Here is a 13,360-nt window from a genome sequence, read left to right as displayed (position 1 = left end):
TGCCTGCTGTTTATAGCTACAGGGCATTCAAGTATTGCAATACAGAGGCCACTCCCACAAAGGGTCTGTCTGTTGTGCTTCTTTTGGCAGAGGCACCTGAAGCAACACCTGATGGTGAATGGAGTGCCAAGGAGAGTACATATGGGTGGGACGGGGGAGAGGTAGTGTCACACATATCCAGGTCTCAAGCCTTTTAAGGTTTTAAAACAACATATCAAGTTTGAGACTGGAAACACATACGTAGATCACATTAAGCCAAGGTAATACGTCCCTAAGGTGGTTCTGTGGTTGTAGTGCACTTTTTGACTCTGATCCTTAATCAAATAACTCTCAAAGCAGTATACAACTAAACTTGTAGCTAAGATACATGAAACTACAGTGGTACCTCGGGTTACATACGCTTCAGGTTACAGACTCCACTAACCCAGAAATAGTACCTCGGGTTATGAACTTTGCTTCAGGATGAGAACAGAAATCGTGCTCCGGCGGCGCGGCGGCAGTGGGAGGCCCCATTAGTTAAAGTGGTGCTTCAGGTTAAGAACAGTTTCAGGTTAAGAACGGACCTCTGGAACCAATTAAGTACTTAACTTGAGGTACCACTGTATACACACACACACAAAACTAATCTATTGAAATAAAACACTAATCTATGACAGAAAGTGATAGTGTAAAACACCTATTTTGCAGAAGTTTTATAAAAAACATGGTTTGCAAGGCCCTCATGTGCACAGAGGTTTTTTGCCTTCTTATGATGTTATAAGAAATCCCTCTCTTTTATTTGTTTTGGAAAAGAACATAATCCAATATAGAGATACAGAAACCCTTCAGGTGCTCTTAGGTCAGTTTCCATTCCTATCTGTGTATGTGTGAAGGATGGGCTGGCTTGACAGGCAATGCTTCCCAGCTTGTCCTTTTCCTGCATCTCAGACATTTTGTTCCATCCTTCCATCCCTTTTAAATCACTCACTAGGGAAGATGCCATAAGACAGGTAGGTATTATCCTAAGGGCCAGTGGTTTGTCACAATAGATTACAGGGAATGGAGCACCAATAGAAGTGAGGAGAAAGCCAAAGTCACTCATTCATAATAGGAAACACATAATAAGGAAAGAAAGGCGTTGTGATGGGATGAAGAGCTGCTTGTGTGTAAATTGCAATCCCTCAGAGTTTGAACCGCTTCTCAAACCTCTGCCTGTGACGGAGCCCCTCCAGCATGGCTGCGTCAGTCGCTAGCAGAATCCGAAAGTGGCTGCTTTCGGAAACGTTTCCAACATAAAAGCTCCTTAACGGAAACACGTCTTCTGGACTCTCTGCGTGACAGTTTCCGCCGAGGAACGGGTGTTCCTATAGGGGGCCCTGAGACTTCCCCACTGTTTTCACTGGAAGCATCTCTGAGCCATTCCTCCGACTCCCCTTCCCTTGACGTTCCTGTTCGCCCCCTACTGGTTCCCTCTTCAGGTGTCAAGTCTCTCTCTACCTCAGAGAGCCTTGGCACCTCCTGTCCTGCCGATGGCAGTTCCCTGACATCCACCTCCCCTCCAGGGCCCCCTTCACCCCCTCCCGTCTCCTCCCCTACGGGTTGTGAGGAGGTAAAACCCCGGAAGGAACCTTCCTCATCGTCTGAAGTTTCGAACACCTTTCTCCACTCGTTGTGGTTCCTAGTCTCTCGGTACTCCTCGTCATCTGAGTCCGTTCCTTCTTCCAACTCCGACTCCGCGAATCCTTCCAGTTCCTCTTCCTCGTCTGTGGTGCCGAAATACTCCCTTCTAAACCTTGCTACCGGCTGTGGTTTCCGCGGGAATCTTTGGTGGAACGTTTCTGTTAAAACCTCGTCATTGACCTCCTCTGCAGTCACCCAGGTGTTTTCTGACTCCGGTTCCCCTTCCCACGCCACTAAATACTCCACCTGATTGCCCTTCCACCTGGAATCGAGGATTTCCGCTACATGGTTACTGCTTTCCCTCTCCTCCAAGACCGGTCCCCTGGTGTGCTCCTCTTCACCTCCCCCCTTGTACGGTGACAGTAATGACCTGTGGAACACTGGATGCAATTTCATGTGGTTGGGTAACCGGAGTTTGAAAGCCACTGGGTTGACCTGCTGAATGACCTCAAAGGGTCCCAATCTCTTGGGTCTTAATTTCTTACAACCCCCTTTGAACGGCAACCCTTGGGTGGACAACCACACCTGATCCCCCACCCTTATGGTTTCACCTTCCCTCCTGCTCTTGTCTGCCTGCTTCTTATATTGAGCCTTGGCCCTTTCTAAGTTGAGCTGAAGCTGACGATGGATCGCTTCCATCTCTTCTACAAACTGTTCGGCCGCTGGGACGCTCCATCTCTCGCCCCCCTCCCCCGGGAATGCCCTGGGGTGACACCCGTAATTGGCCAAAAAGGGGCTCATCCCTGTGGACACATGCTCCGCATTGTTGTAGGCAAATTCTGCCAGCGCCAGCTTTTCGACCCAATCATTCCCTCTGTCATTGACATAGCACCTCAGATATTGTTGGAGGATGCCATTTGCTCTTTCCGCCTGCCCATTGGTTTCAGGATGCCGGGCCGTCGAAAAATTGACTTCCACGTGCAGCAAGCTCATGAGCTTCCTCCAGAACCTGGAAGTAAATTGTTTCCCGCGGTCCGAGACAACCCTCAAGGGGGCGCCATGCAGCCGGAAGACGTGTTCTACAAACAACTTCGCTGTTTCTTCCGCTGTGACTGCATGTGAACATGCTACAAAGTGGCACATCTTAGTTAACAGGTCCACTACTACCATGATGGCCGTCTTCCCTTTGGATTTGGGCAGATCCGTCATAAAATCTATTGATACCGCCTCCCAAGGCCGTTCTGGCGTGGGTAGTGGTTCCAATAACCCTGCCGGCGCCCTTCTTTCCCCCTTGGCCCTCTGGCATTGGTCACACCCTCTTACATACTCCTTTACATCTTCCCTCACCTTGGGCCACCAAAACTCCCTGGTGACCATCCACATGGTCTTGTGTTGTCCAAAATGTCCCGCCGTGGGACTATCATGCAACTGCTTGAGTACCCTCCCTCTCAATTCACCTTCTGGTATATACAGTGCCCCTTTGTAATACAATGCCCCATTTCTTTCTTCAAAACCCTCCGGGCTCTCACCCTCTCCCCTGAGGCCTCTGAGCTTATTTTGGGCATATTCGTCAGTTTCCGTTTCTTCTACCAGCTCTCGTCTCCCCACCAGCGCCGCCCCACACACCCAGCGGTCCTCAGGAATGACATGTCTTTCTTCGCTTGCCCCCTCCCCTTCCAAGTACTCTGGTTTGCGTGAGAGAGCGTCCGCCCTGACGTTCTCTGGGCCTGGTACATAACAAATCTCAAAGTGGAATTTGGAAAATTCCTGTGCCCATCTCACTTGCCGTTGGTTGAGTACTCGAGCTGTTCTCCAATACTCCAAATTCTTGTGGTCGGTGCACACTTGCACCTTGTGTTGTGCCCCAATCAATAAATGTCTCCACCTCCGGAACGCTTCGTGAATGGCAAGTAGTTCCCTGTCATACACCGTGTAGTTCCGCTCGGACTTATTCAGCTTCCTCGAGAAAAAGGCACACGGTCTCCACCCTGACGTATTTCTTCCCGGCTGAAGGAGCACCGCCCCCACCGCTCTGTCTGACGCGTCTGTCTCCACCCTCATGGGCTTCTGTAGATCCACATGCAGAAGTTGTTCTTCCGAAGCGAAAGCCCTTTTCAGTTCTTCAAAAGCTCTCTCCGCCTCCGCCGTCCAAACAAATTTCTTCTTGCTACTGAGGCAGTCGGTGATGGGCGCCGTCAAGTGTGCAAAATTCTTGATGAACTTCCGATAAAAGTTCCCAAACCCCAGGAATCTTTGCACATCCTTCTTGGTTTTCGGTGTCTTCCATTCCAGCACCGCCTGGACCTTGCCTGGATCCATGGCCAATCCTTGGTCTGACAGGCGGTACCCCAGGAATTCCACCTCCTTGGCATGAAACTGGCACTTCTCCAGTTTCACCCACAGCTGATTGGCTTGCAGCCGGCCCAACACTTCTCTCACGTCCCTCACATGCTGCTCTTCATTTTCCGAATACACCAACACGTCATCCAAAAAGGCCACACAATTCTTGTAGAGCAACGGCCCCAGGACGTGGTTGATGAAAGCTTGAAAACATGCGGAGCCGGCTTGGAGACCGAAGGGCATTACGAGGTATTCAAATGCTCCCAAAGGGGTGAACATGGTGGTCTTCCATTCATCCCCCTTCCTTATTCGTATCAGATTATACGCCCCCCGCAGGTCCAGTTTTGTAAAAATCTTCCCCTTCCTCACCCTGGTCAGAATGTCATCAATTCGGGGCATAGGAAAGGCTAGGGGTTCCGACACGGCGTTCAGGGCCCTGAAATCCACTACAAGTCTCGGCTTATCTGTGTTTTTTTTGTCCACAAAAAACACTGGGCTGCCCCCCACCGCTCGGGACTCTCTGATGAAACCCCTCTTCAGGTTTTTGTCAATGAACTCCCTCAGCTCCTGCATCTCCCTGTCTGACATGGCGTACAGCTTGCCCACTGGGAGTTGAGCCCCCGGGAGTAGGTTGATTTGACAGTCAAAGGGTCTATGCGGCGGCAGTTTGTCCGCTTCTCTTTCGCTGAATACGTTGCTCAGATCTGCATATTGCGGAGGCACCTCCCCTTGCTTCATTACCTCCATCCCAGCTAAGGTGATCTTGGCTCCCCCTGGATCCTTCCCCTGCTTGCAGTGTTCCAGGCAATGCGCCGACCCAAAGGAGACCACCCTCTGGTGCCATCCCACTAGAGGATCGTGAAGTGCCAGCCAGCTCATCCCCAAAATAATGGGAGCTCCTCCCAATGTGGCCACATTGAACGCTATCCTCTCGGTGTGTCTTGCCACCCTCATTATCATGGGAACAGTCTGTTGGTTCACTTCTCCTCCCAACAGCTCTCTGCCGTCAATCGTGGTTACCTGCAGGGGTTTACTTAAGGGGAGGGTTTGTATCTGGTGCTCAGCTGCGAACTCCTTACTCATGAAATTACAGGAGCTGCCTGAATCCAGCAGGGCTTTGATCTGTAGGGGGTGTCCATTTGGCAGCTCTAGCAACACCTCTATCACTAGAGCAGGCCTGGGAGGTTCTGGTGCGGGCACTCTCACTGCTTTTGAGCCTGGCTGCTGTGCCCCGACGGCAGCCAGGCGTTGGCTTTTACCTGCTCTGTGCTTTCCTCCTCCTCTCCCCCAACAGCTCCTGCCATGCCTTGCCATTCCTTTCTCCGTGGACAGACTCTGGCAAAGTGTCCTGGCTGTTGGCAGAGATAGCATTTTTTCCCGCCCTTTCCCTCTTTCTTCCGCCCTTCACCGATGTTTGAAACTGTGCGCGCACGCGCTGTTCCCACTTCCATCGGCTCTGCCGTCGGGAAAGGCTGCTCTGGAATGTCTGGAATGCGGAGCTCCCTCCAACGTTCTCCTTTCCCCTCCCGCTTCTCCAAAGCCCTCGCCTCCTGGCGCGCTCCAATGGCTAGCGCGGCTTTAGTCAGCTGGTCCATAGACTCTGCTCTGGGGTTCCGGGAAAGTTCATCTTTCAAGGACGAAGACAGACCCTCTTCAAAAAGCATTTGAATGGGCTCAGAAGCCAAGTCCCACCCCAATCGATGAATCAACATAGTGAACTCAGTCCAGTACTCACGGACAGTCCGGTTTCCCTGTTTGCAAGCCATTAACTGCCTTCGCACTCCTCCCTGCTCAATGTCACTGGAAAACATCAGGTCCATGGCACGAAAAAACTTCATCGCGTCCTTTAGGATCTCATTATTTGCTGCCATCAAGGGTCTAACCCAGTCCTTCGCCCCTGATTCGAGGTGGCTAATTACAAAAGCCACTCGCGATTCCTCATCAGGAAAGTCATCAAATTGCAGATTGAGAGCATATTGCATCTCTGTCCTAAAGGCATGGTAGTTCCTGGGGTCCCCCCCAAATTTCTGCACCAATCCTGGCATCTTTCTGTTGAGTGGGGTGGCTTTCTCCCTCCCCCTCTCTGCATCCTGAGCCCTCCTTTCTTCCAGCCTCGCCGTCTGCAAGGCAAGCTGGATTTCCAACGTCCTATACCTTTCCTCCAGGCTTGGACCTCCAGCTGCCCCTCCGGTTCCTGCTGGTTCGCTCATGATGCCTCTCCCTGGCACAAGCTAGCTGTCGATGACTTTCGGATTGCTGTGATGGGATGAAGAGCTGCTTGTGTGTAAATTGCAATCCCTCAGAGTTTGAACCGCTTCTCAAACCTCTGCCTGTGACGGAGCCCCTCCAGCATGGCTGCGTCAGTCGCTAGCAGAATCCGAAAGTGGCTGCTTTCGGAAACGTTTCCAACATAAAAGCTCCTTAACGGAAACACGTCTTCTGGACTCTCTGCGTGACAGTTTCCGCCGAGGAACGGGTGTTCCTATAGGGGGCCCTGAGACTTCCCCACTGTTTTCACTGGAAGCATCTCTGAGCCATTCCTCCGACTCCCCTTCCCTTGACGTTCCTGTTCGCCCCCTACTGGTTCCCTCTTCAGGTGTCAAGTCTCTCTCTACCTCAGAGAGCCTTGGCACCTCCTGTCCTGCCGATGGCAGTTCCCTGACAGGCGTGTACCTGTTTCATTCCACATCCTTGATTTTGCTTCCATTTTATTCCACGTCCTTGATTTTGCATCCATTTTATTCCACGTCTTCAATCTGGCAAAGAGAGAGAGAGAGAGAGAGAGAGCAAAAGCTGTTCTAAGCCTTCAGAAGCATTGCTGTCCCATTGCCAGCACTGCTTTTCACCTCAGCCTCCGCACAAGCAGCAGGTTCATTGGCACCATACAAACACCCATAGAGCAGCCATGTAGGCTCTTGACTTCTGTCCAGAAGCACAGAGAGGTTGTTGCAGTTTGCATAGCATACTATTATCACTGCATGTTCCTTGGTAATTAAGCACGGCCTTCCACTGAACTTTTTTTTGAAACAGGCTGATTACAAGATTCTGAACTAAAGAGACTTAGGCGTTGAGTGTCTACACCAATTTCTCTTGGCTAATCCTTTTAGAAACTCAAAAACTGGTAGGCAATTGATTTGACATGGGGGGTTTTATTGCAGATAGACTATTTAATGGTTGGGTTTTAATTGGTGTGTGCAGTGGGCCAGGGATACTTTAACAAGCACTGTATTAAGGATTCACTTGATACATAAAATGAAAGGAGAAAGTACATCAAGTTGATTCTCATAACATTATCTATTTTGCATATTCCAAAAGGTCCATAAGCATTGGAGTGAAGGCTCAAATCAAGCTCTTTTGTTATGAGGTTGAATAGAATTAAGGTTTCACCTCAACTGCTCATGGGTGTGTCATATCTTATAGAAATCAAATCTTATCTTGCCAGGAAGCATCACATATCTCCTATGGCTTCAAATCAAAGTGAATATATATCATGCTAACTCTAGTCATCACAAGGTTACAAGTCCTTTTAAATGTAGTATTATGTATAAATCTAAAGTGGAAGTTGCCATCAGTCAAGTGCTTTATTTGATCACAAATAAAGTGCCACAAGTGATGCACCCTTCATTGGGTTGCATGCTTTAAAAATTAAACTCCTTCTTCACTTTATCTCCATAAAGGCGGGAAAGCTACTTGTATAGAAGGAACAGAGACACTGGTATTTCCTTGATTATATGACGTGTGTGCTATGCAGGTGTGAAATCCTAACAGATGAAGAAGGTAGCCCCCCCCCCATATAGATAACCAACTAATATCAAATTGTGGCTCCTTGATGATTATTAATAAGCATGCTGGACAAAGTGCAAGTTAAACAAACATGCAACAAAAACTATCTCAGACATTCTAGAGTCTGCTGTAGTCCATTTCATGTTCTGTGTGTGTGTGTGTATGTATGTGTGATATTTATATATATTTTAAGTGAAAAATAATTTTCTAAATTTTTTGTTGTTGTTGTTGCTAACACAAATAAAGGACAATATACCTTTAGGTTCTAAATAGGGTGAGGATTGATGGAATAATGCCTGTAAAGTGTAAACCGCTAGGGTGGGAAGGAAAATACAATTAAAAACACAATAGTATTAAGAAAGGACATAAATGAATGGGATTTTGGTTTGGGGTGTGGGATCTGCAATCTGATGTACTTTTACCTGGGAGTAATCCCAATCAATATAGGGGTTTGCTTCTGATCAAACATGTATAGGATTGCACTGTGAAAATGTGATGAATTGCCCTAAAATGTAATTAAGCTTCAGTGCTGTAAAACCTGGATTAAGAGCAAGTTATAAAACTGTTTTCTGGTTTATTTATCAGTTGCGTTCTTTTAGTGCTCAGAACACTTTTATCTACTCCTCCGAGAAGCCCAGAAAACTAGCAACAAGATGAGGAGACACCAGATCTCCCCCCAGCACATTATGTGCACATGGCTATGACTCCTTCTAGGATAAGGTCAGGTCATAGTCATTTGTGGGCAAGCAAGCAGATGTCAACTGGATTTTAAGATACGTATTTACATTCCCATTTCTAGCAGACAAAAAACTTTTGTTTATATAGCAGAGAAGCATATTTATGTACAATACTGGGTTTAAAAATAAAATTCCAAAAGGGTTATTAGAGTCTACAAACTGGAACTTTACCCTAGAAGAAGGAAGGAAGGAGAGCAGTAATGAGTGCTTGCATGAATGTGTATTGCTCTGGTGCAAGACAGAAGAAAATTGCTCAGCTTTACAGATGAGCAATTCACATCTGCTTCTGTGACCACATTCCACATGGGTGCACTTGCACAAGTATGAAAATGAATAGCAATTTTGCCTATTCTCTTCCTCTTACAGCAGACAGTGGTCTTCTAGACCACGTGGGAAAAGTCAAGGGGCTATATGTGGTCCTCCAGCCACCCTATCTGGCCAGTGGGAACTCCCTAGGCCATGTCCCCTCTTCAAACCATCACACTAATGCTTGATCACACTGAGGTCCTTTACACATTATTTCAGTCCTCTTTTTCAACATAGAGATTGTTAGAAGAAACCAGCTGTTTAGTCCAACATAGGGAATGCCAGATGCTCCTAGAAGTCCACACACAGGGCATGAAGGAGACAGCCCTCCAACAGCAACTGGTTACTTAGAGGTGAACTGGCTTTTGCGTAGAAGTTCCACCTCACATATAGTGAAGGTGCAACATGGTTGTCCAGTCCTCAACTACCAAAGACCACTGCCAAAAATGTGTGAGTGGAATAGACCGGGGGATGATGAAGCTAACTTGGAAATTATTTTAAGGACAAGTTTACATATCTGCAACTATGGCCAGTGGTCAGGGTGTATGGAACCTCTAGTTCAAGAGTATATGGAGCCACAAGTTCCCCTTATCTGACCTAAAACATCACTGATTTTGTCTTGAATGCCTCTTTGAGGAAGATTGTTCCGTAACTTACCTAGGCTTAGGCATCTTTAGAAAATATAAATGATTTGGAATTGCCAGGGGATATAGAAATGAAAACTCATTTGTTGGCAGCCACATAGATGGATTATGAGAATGTGAAAAGTAGGAAATATGGTTAAATTAATATAATCAGGGCGGGGGAAGGCAGGCAATTTAATAGTGAATTATTTATGGGAAATGGAAGGCGTTTATTGTTGTAATAACATAAAAGATAATATTCAATCTTGTATATGTTTATTAAATATTAGAGTGGACTATTTAAATGAACAATAAATACTTGAATGTATTTTTGTTCTCACTTTCTCTTCCTTTTTATTTACTAATTAATTCTTTCCATTACTATTATTATTATCATTAGTTGCATGTGGTTATTTGCTTACGCTATTTTTTAATTAATTCTGCAATTTACTATCAATATTAAACTAAAATGTTATTAAAAGGCTGGAAAAGAAATTTTGAGTCTATATTTCTTGAGTCTATATTCTCAGGCTGTTTAAAAGAAGCCAAAACAGAGCAAACCTGCCAACAGAACAATGGTGACAGCAACAATAAGGAGCTGTTCGCAATGTTCAGTGGAGGAATCTAAATCCTCAGAGTGTCTCTTGGTTGAGAAATTAACTCTATGACATAAAGTGGCGTGATTCAAGCATTTCTGGGATTTACCTACATTGTTGAAGGCACAAGCACACCTTTCTGTGGGTAGTGTCATGGGAAATTTAAGAGGGAATACAAGTTAGGCAAGAACTTTGTTCTCAACAAGAACAGAGTAGCAAAATTAAGTGCAGGGCCACCTAATGACAAACCTAGATAATGACACCAACCAGAAAAGTAGGGATGCAGAATTTGCATTTTAACATTTTTATGTATTAAGGTCAAAAATATTTTTGAGTACGTACTGTATTTCAAGTGTAACAAAAACTGAACTTTAATCCCCAGCAGTTGAAAAATAGCAACACATTCCCACAACAAGCAGGATTTTATTATTGCCTCTGAAGCATTGCAAATTGAAGTATGGTTATGTGTTGCTTTACTGGACAGTGTTCATGACACAGATAATGATTATACTTGTGTGGTTTTCCACATACACTGTTGGCTGATGTTTTTCTCAGCATGGAGTTAAGTAATCTGAGCATGTTAGTCTATGAAATTAAAGGACGGGGGGGGGGGGGAGAGAACATATCCATTTCTCCATAACTACACCAGTTCATTATTTTCTTTCAGTATGCATGCATAACTATCCTAGAAAGAATAATTGATACTCTCTAGTGAAGCCCTTGGGTCCAGCTGTGTCTTATGATCTTCCAATTTCACCAAACATGACTTGGTGAACTGAATTTTCAAAAATTATCATTCATTGCTTTTTGTATTTTTCCATCAGCGGTACAGTATGTTACAAAAGCAAAGCCTTCTGACAATTAGAAGTAAATTACATAGTCCAGAAAGCAATGCCAACCTAGTTATTTACTTTGTAAAAAAAATAGCAAAAGACTAGAAGCAATGAATCTATGAAACAATTTCCACATACCTCAGTAAAGGGCTGTTCTGGAATAGGCAGTTTTTCAAACAAACACTTTTATATTGCTTTTCTACAATCCGTATTGATGTGACAACTGTTTCAGCAATTCAACTTATGGCTGTGATGCATTGGAATAACTGGAACTTACAGTACATACATACAATGGTTTTACGTTAAAATATGACCATATGAAACTACCTAATACTGAAGCCACTGCCTTAAACGGAACCAGGTGATTACTCCATTTAGCTCAGTACTGCCTGGCCTTGACTCCCCAAGATTGATACAATATCCGTGAGTTTTTTTAACTGAAAGTCAATCAGAAGTACAGGATAAGAGTCAAACTATGGCCAAATCAGTCATAAACCCCACTAGATGACTTTGGATCACTCACTACATCTCACCTTGAAGTTCCTCACAATGTATTAGGGGCCTAATGTGGGGAGAACATACCTTCCAAGTGTGCCAATTTTCGAGGGACAGTCCAGAATTACAGCAGCCATCCCGGTTTCTGATTTGATCCCAGAATGTCCCTGTTTTCCTTTTTCCTCCCCTTCACATCTCAGAGAACAATTAAAAGTGGTGGAGAGATTAGACCCCGCCTCCTTCAGTCCTTTTTGGAAACAGGAACCATTCCTCTGTCTGTCTCTTTCTCTGTGTATAGGTACAAAGATGGAGTCCTGTTTACACTGAAAATAAAATACCTGCACCAAATGAAGGAAATGAAGCTGACATACGAAGCCCTTCCTATAATGCTGAAGGGAAAGGCAACTAATCCACTTTAAATTCTTTAATTGCAATGCTTCAGCAGCCAGCAATTTATTTTAGGAAACGTGTGGTGTGTTTATTCCTTTATTGTAAATTGAGCCTTACTCTGCAAGCCTTTATGTGTCTACTCAAACTTAAGTCTTGTTGTATTCAAAGGAGCTTACTACACAGCCTTACACTGCAATCCTAAGCATTTTTACTCAGTAGCAAGTCCTACTGATTTCAATACGATTTACTCTCAGATCATTCTCTAATGTATTATTATTGTTATTATTATTATTATTATTAACCCCCACCTTTTCCTCTGACAGGGATTCAATGCAGCTTACAGCCACATTTTTATTTTGCTCCATTTATCTGTTGAAGGGGTTGTACATGATCCCTCCCCTCACACATTTGTCTCCAATCTTTCTACCCTAAAAGGCAAGATGGCCAGGGAAGATTCTCAGCAGGGCAGCCTGACTCACTGTTCTGTTATAGTATAGAAATTCTAATTACAAAGGTTCACAGGTGATTGTTTTTTTAATATGCTCCTTCCTCCTTGTGGATTTGAAAGACCCCAATATACCATAACTACAACTTGGGGTGGGTAGGGTTCATTCTTTAAAATAATGAGGTAGGCCAGGCTGGGCCTGTACTCCAGTCCTGCAGCTGTTAGTCAAGATGGCTTCCAAAACCCAGAAAGAAAGGGGGAAAAAACCTTCTTTGTCTGCCCTTCTCCTCAGCCCAGTCTGCAGAAAAGAGCTTGAAAACTTAAATGAATCTCCTTACAGAAACAAGTCTAATCAAGGAGTTACACAGGCACAGGTTTCCTTAAAAGATGAAAAATCCTAAATGGCAGTGTCTAGCAAAGAACTGGAACAGGGTCTCAATCTTCGTGTTTTGTTTGTTTTACATTTAGTGAAATAATTATTATTATTAATAATAATAATAATAATAATAATAATGGCCAAACAGAATTAAAAGGGCACTTGCTGAAATCACAGGGTGGGGAAGATTCATGAGTGGGGGGGGGGATTCCCCCATACTTTATATGTTTAAAAATGTCCCGTAGTGGATAGAAGTCTTCCTTTACTGGTTTCCATTTTGCCTAAAGCTTGTTCAGTACACAAATATCCATGCACGTCACAAAAATGATGACACTGAATTCAGTTTCCAGAAAGACAGCAGTTTCAGTCAGTAGGAGCAAAAATTTGGAAGTTTGAGGAACCTTAAAGACTTATTCAATGACAGATTAACTATAGGGCAGCAAATAAACCCATAGCCTTTAGTTTTCCACTTCTGCCATAAGGCTCCTTACAAGGTTGTTGTTCTGAGGATAGTCATTCATTTAAGAGACTCCTCCTCTATCACTTTTTAGGACAATTGCCTCACCAAGCAGTGTACAGTGGTACCTCAGGTTACATACGCTTCAGGTTACAGACTCCGCTAACCCAGAAATAGTGCTTCAGGTTAAGAACTTTGCTTCAGGATAAGAACAGAAATCGTGCTAGGGCAGCACAGCAGCAGCAGGAGGCCCCATTAGCTAAAGTGGTGCTTCAGGTTAAGAACAGACCTCCAGAACGAATTAAGTACTTAACCCGAGGTACCACTGTATAAATAAAACACATCAAAAGAGTTAACACAACAATAAAAACACCATTCCA

General features: G+C 44.9%; 1 protein-coding gene across 4 annotated transcripts in view; it reads right to left on the bottom strand.

Annotated features, from left to right (window-relative positions):
• The window catches only part of DST (dystonin), a 315,621-nt gene extending 304,012 nt beyond the window's left edge, over positions 1-11,609 (bottom strand). Inside the window, exons 1-2 of one of the 4 annotated variants that reach the window (XM_083431241.1) lie at positions 11,400-11,609; positions 6,613-6,695 (exon numbers count right to left, since the gene is read on the bottom strand). The gene's annotated coding sequence lies outside the window, so the exon portion shown is untranslated. Of the gene's footprint in view, positions 1-6,612; positions 7,285-11,399 lie in introns of those variants that run through there. The other 3 variants (XM_083431260.1, XM_083431249.1, XM_083431244.1) reach the window with 3 other exon arrangements.
• Positions 11,610-13,360: the final 1,751 nt, after the last annotated feature.

The sequence above is a fragment of the Podarcis tiliguerta genome (assembly GCF_965153285.1).
Source record: "Podarcis tiliguerta genome assembly, chromosome: 3".
Classification (NCBI taxonomy): Eukaryota; Metazoa; Chordata; class Lepidosauria; order Squamata; family Lacertidae; genus Podarcis; species Podarcis tiliguerta.
This window is presented reverse-complemented; position numbering and strand designations above follow the sequence as displayed.